The 6208-nt window shown below is 41.0% G+C and overlaps 1 pseudogene; it reads left to right on the forward strand.

The window, feature by feature from the left end:
• Positions 1 to 632: 632 nt before the first annotated feature.
• LOC116550066 lies at positions 633 to 5695 on the forward strand (annotated as a pseudogene).
• Positions 5696 to 6208: the final 513 nt, after the last annotated feature.

A 6208-nucleotide genomic window follows, 5' to 3' on the forward strand; every position in this document is an offset into this window, starting at 1 on the left:
GTCTAAAGACCCCTTTTAGAGATCTGAGTTTCAAGACTGCTTGACTCCAAGCTTCCAAGTTTTAATACAGATTGAACATACCTAATTCAACAACGTGAAATTTTAAATGCTCCAAAATCTGAATCTTTGAGGGCTGACATGATACCATAGGTGGAAGTTTTCACAGTTCACCTCATGTGATGAGTCGCGGCCAAAATACAGTCAAAACTTGGTTTCATCCACAAAATTATTTAAAATCTTATAAAAATTATCTTCAGGCTACATATATATATATATATGTATATGGAACATAGTGAATTCCATGTTTAGACTTGGGTGCCATCCCCAAGGTATCTCATTATGTATATGCAAATATTCCAAAATCTGAAGAAATCTGAAATCAGAAACATTTCTGGTCCCAAGCATTTTGGATAAGAAATACTCAAACCTGTATGTGCAACCTCTTGCCTTTGTTCCCCCAGCCCTAGGGCTGGTATCTGCTCCTGCAGTTGCTTTATGTTTCCTTTTTGCCTTTTTAGGTACCTAACAACTTTATACCTAGTTAAAAATTCCTTACTTTATATTTTCTGTTAGATAAGTAGTGTGACTACTATATCCTGACAAGATCTTAATGGTTACAATGGAGACAGGCCATGTCTCTTATCTTCACTTACGTGAAGCAGCTTGCCTCGTAAGACAGTCACAACACTCTTCCAGAGCTATTAATATAAAGATCTTCCCTCGATAGTCATTTTTTGTTAAAATTTCTCTAACTCCACTGGAAGCAAGAAAAAAAATACTTTTTTAAAAAGCAAAGTTTCTTTTAACAAGGAGACATGTAAGATACTACTTTATTCCTTTATTTTTGGCAAAATATGTTTATTGTAAAAATTGTAATTTGCTCCTTTTTATGGTGTAGATGAACTGTGTTAGACCTGTGACTGCAGGTATCATGTGGGTTGGAAAGGCCAGATTCTAGGTCTAATTTTCTATTTGTTAGCTTGGTAAATAAAATGACGATGGTGGTGCTAGCAGCTTAAAAACTACGCTCAATGGGAAGTGTGGATTATTTAATGATTCGCTATTGGAAAATTAAAAATAAATTTAAAAGAATGATAGAAAGATTGCTAGTTCTATCATTATACTGGGAGCCTGGGATTATATTCTCAAATGAAATTTAACTTTCAGCTCTCTTACAAGCCAAGGAAATAATTATTGCTTTTATGTAAAAGTAAGGAAGTGATATCAGCAAAATGGCTGACTAGAGATGCTTGACACTCATCCCTCTCACAATAAAGGACCAAGGCAACAAACAGCCAGCCAAGATTTTACTGATGTGTTGAAGGGAGAGTGCTGGCATGCAGCGAGGGAGTGGAGATGCACCTGTGGTGATTGGTTGGAAATCCAGGAGGGCGGCATGGAGGTATCTGCAACCATCTCCCCTGCTCAGATTGAATCTGCCTGGAATCAAAAGGAACTTACTATTTCAGGTGGAAAGGTAGCAAAAGACTAGTTGCCATTGCCACCACAAACACCCACAGTCCTTACTACAGGAGAATCACATGCTCTTTGCAAGCCCTGAGCCCAGTTTGGAGAACTGCCAGGAATTCATACAGCTGCATTGCCCCAGTTTAAGGGCATGACATGTGTTCTTTCCACCCACAACTCACCCTCTGCAAAACAAGTAGGTGCAGCATGGTATCATGAGAATAGAGCCACCTCTGTAGTGCACCTTGTTCTGATGGCTAGTAGCCACTGTTCCCCTCCAATACTGGGGCTTCATCTTAATTTCACCAAGCATACACAGGTGGCTGAATGCCACAACTCCATCTGCACAAAGCTCAGGCCCAGGGTAGGCTGTGACTCTGGTCTTGCACAACAAGGAAACTCACCCATTCCTGCTGCCAAACTTCCAGCTGAATGAACAGTCTGGCAGTCGCACCCAGGATGAACTCAACCTTGAGCCAGCCAAACCACTGCACACCCTCCTTGAAGTGGCAGAGGCATCTAAACTTTTGAACAGCTAATGCACATATCAGGCTGGTGGAGCAGGCTGAGTACTTCTGCTCAGGACCTAAATAATAGCCCTGTCCCTGTGGTGTTCTCCCACTCCCCAGCAGACATGTTCCTAGCCTGCCCAATGGCCCTGCATCTGCAATCAAGATCTGAGACACAGTCCCACAGTCTGGCTTCTGGTGGGCACAACCCCAGGCTGGCCAAGCAGCTTGAAGCCCATGACCTGGACCTCAGAAACAGTCCCCAAAGGTTACCCTGAGCCAGCTGAGCAGCCTAACACCTGTGTCCGAAAATTAAGAAACATTTCAGTGGGTTCCCCTCACACCCTTAGACCATCTGAGCAGCCTTCCACCCATGCCTCAGGGCTGAAAAACAATTCTGTGGGTTGTCTGGTAGATAGACTCCCAAGCCAGCTGACCAGCTGTGTGCCTACGTTCTGAGCCTGAGAAACATACCACAGTCTACTCATGGCAGGCATGCCAGAAGGCCAGCCAAGCAAATGTGTGCCCATGCTCCCAGCCAAACAACCCTGTGGCCTCAATCTCAGTGAGCCAGACCCCAAGGTGACTGAACCACTATGTGCACACACACAGTCCCACAACCCAAGAAAATCCTGGAGAGCCCACTCCAAGGATAGCCATACCACTACCATCAAAATCTTAGCCTAGGCCACACCTTGAGAGCCCACTCCCAGCATGGCCACAACACTACCATATAGCCTAGGCCACTGACACTCATAAATGTTACTAGTGTGGATTACAGCTGGAAAAAACTACATGGAGACTATACTACAGTGTCCTCCTAGAACCAAGGTCAACACCCTAAGACCCATTCATGCAAATAAGTCATTCCCTATGAAACCTACTTCATGAAATTGGAAGAGACGACTGCTCCACCAGATATGTATAAATCAATGTAGAACATGTTGAACATGAGAAAGGAAACATGACACCTCCAAAGGAAAACAATGTCTCCAGTAATAGACATCATTCATAATATATCAAGTGCCAGAAAAATAATTCTAAATAATATTAGGAAAACTTAGTGAGATACAAGAAAATACAGATAGACAATTCAATGAAATCAGGAAATTAATTATTTGAATGAGAAATCCAAAGACATATATCATTAAAAAAGAGCCAAACAGAAATCCTAGAGCTGAAGAATTGTGTTCAACCAAGCCAGCCACTCTGCACAAGGAATCTGAGAACTCATCAAAGATGCTCACAGTCTGGGAACCAGAATGTGGATGTTCCATAAGCAATTCTGTCTTTCTTAAGGCTTTTTCTTAAGAAAGCTTTCCTGAAATCTTTCTGGTGTGAATCAATGGAATGACAATATACAATCAAGAGCTTTAGCAACACACTAGACCAAGCAGAGGAAATAATTTCTGAACTTGAAGACAGGTCTTTTGAAATAACACAGGTGAACAAAAGAAAGGAAGGAAGGAAAAGAAAAGAAAAAAGAAGAAAGCATTTTAAAAATGAAGAAAGCCAAGAAAATACAGAACGTGCACTCCTGGCTGGAGCTGCAGCACTAGGGCAAGGGTCTTGCAGCGGGGCACGGGGCTGCTCCATGAACACTATGTGCCCAAAGGCTATGTGGCTTCAGAGCCAGAGTAGCAGCCCTGTGGTCAGGGCCAGCAGGCAGGCAGGGGCAGCCTCAGAGCCAAGAATCCTGCAGAACGGTCAGCATCAGCTGGTCCCTGGTGGGCTCCACCTTCAATGTCAAGCCACAGGGCAGCCGCTTGGACCTGTTTGGTGAGTGCTGGGATCTTTTTGGAGGTCCTGAGCTCAGTGCCCCAGAAATATTTCAAGAAACATTTCTCAAGAAAAAGCCTTGAGAAAGACAGAATTGCTTGTGGAACGTCCACATTCTGGACCCCAGACTATGCTCATCTTTGATGAGTTCTCAGATTTCTTGTGCAGAGTGGCTGACTTGGTTGAACACAAATTTGGAAGTATGTCAAAGTTTGCAAAAAATTACTAGCTGATGAAAAAAACAAACAAACTTGTGAATTTCCTTGGTCCAGAAACCAGGCAACTGGCTGAACTGTTTAGGTTTGACTTGGAAATTAGTAGAATCCATCTAGACAAAAAAAAAAGTGTAAAAGAGCAGTGAACCTGAATGTTAAAATCTTGGATTTGAGCACTATATGCCTTATGGCAACCAACTTTCTCAACAAGATTGAGAAGCTCTCTTACCAGAACACATTCACCATAACTTTTATCTGATGGGGATCATATCATAATTGATGGTCTCCATGCAGAAGCACCAGACGACTTAGTGCCAGAAGCTGCTTACAAAATTTTTCTTTATCCCAATACTGGTCAATTAAAATATTTAGAAAAATTCCTAAGCAACAGAGATCTTCTGGCAAAGTTGGCAGGATATTCTGTTTTCCCACAAGGCTTTCCAAGGATCAATAGTTAAAAATCCAGAGACTGTCATGCAGTTTCTTGGAAACTTTCTAATAAACTTTCTAAAAAAACTCTAAAAGATTTTGAGATATAGAAGGGATGAAAATGAAACAGAATCCTCAAAATTCTGAAGTAATGCCTTGGGAGCCCTGCTACCACAGTGGTGTGATTTGTGCACAAACACATAATATTGAGTCTGGCTTATGTTGCCTGTTTTTCTACCTTGAAGCAAGCATGATAGGCCTGAATATTTTGCTTAACAAACTGTTGGGGATTTCATTATATGCGGAACAGCCTGCAAAAGGAGAGGTATGGTGTGAAGGTGTCCAAAAACTGGCTGTCATTCATGAATCTGAAGCATTGTTGGGGTGCATTTACTATTATTTTTTTCAGCAAGCAGATAAACAAACAAAACAACAAAAAAAATCAGGATTGCCATTTTACAATCCATGGGGGCAGATTAAAGGAAGCTGGAGACTATCAACTCCCAGGCATAGTTCTTATGCTGAATCTTCCCCATTCCTCACGGAGTTCACCAACTTTGCTAACTCCTGGAATGATGGAAAATCTTGTCCATGAAATGGGACATGCTATGCATTCAATGCTAGGACATACTTATTACCAACACATCAATGGGACCAGGTATCCTGTTAATTTTGCAGAGGTTCCTTTTATTCTAATGGAGTACTTTGCAAATGATTATTGAGGAGCTAACCAGTTTGCCAGACATAATCAGAATGGGCAGCCACTGCCAAAAAATTATGGCGTCTCAGCTTTGTGAATTGAAAAAGATTTGTGCTGCAACTGATACAAAACTTCAGGTCTTTTATGCCACTATGGATCAAATCTACCATGGGAAGTATTCCCTGAGGAATTCAACCACAGACATTATCAAGGAAAGACAAGAAAAATTCTGTGGCTTACCATATGTTCCAAATACTGCCTGGAAGCTGTGGTTCAGCTATCTGTTGGGCTATGGTGCCAAATATTACTCTTACCTCATGTCAAGGGCAGTCACTTTCATGGTTTGGAAGAAATATTTTCTACAAAATCCTTTTAGCAGTGCCACCAGGAAGTGCTATTGCAGGGAGATGCTGGTCCACTGCGGAGGCAAGGAGCCCTTGCTCATGGTTGAAGGTGTGCTTCAGAAGGGCCATTCTATTGATAACTTTGTAAGTGCCCCTGTTTCTGACTTGGATTTGGATTTTGAAACTTTCTTCATGGAGCCTGAAGAATGGAAACACCCTAAATCTCTTACATCAAGGTCATGTAGATATTGATTTTGTTATAAATGCTACAGCTGTGAAAATTTGTTTCTAATTTCAGTGTTGACTTCTGTAATAACTTCAGAAAAACTTTAAATTGATAGAACTTGGAATAAGTAATTTGTTTTAATCATAAAGAAATGAAGAAAGCCTACAGATGTATGAGATACCATTAAGTGAATAAATATTCATATTATGGGTATTCTACAAGGAAAAGACAAAGAAAAGGAGAGGAAAACATATTTAATAAAATCATAGTAGAAAACTTCCCAAGTCTTGAGAAAGAGATGGACATCCAGATCCAGAAAACTCAAAGAATCCCAATTAGATTCAACCCAAGCAGGTCCTCTCTGAAGCATGTTGTGGTCAAATTGTCAAAAGTCAAGACAAAAAATTTTTAAAACAGCACGAGGAAAGCATTAAGTCATATACAAAGGAACCTTCATTAGACTAACAGTGAACTTCTCAGCAAAACATTACAGGCCAAGAAAGAATGGGATGATATATTCAAAGTGCTAAAGAAAAAAA

Source organism: Sapajus apella, unplaced genomic scaffold (assembly GCF_009761245.1).
Source record: "Sapajus apella isolate SASKATOON/1434 unplaced genomic scaffold, GSC_monkey_1.0 scaffold7, whole genome shotgun sequence".
Lineage (NCBI taxonomy): Eukaryota > Metazoa > Chordata > Mammalia > Primates > Cebidae > Sapajus > Sapajus apella.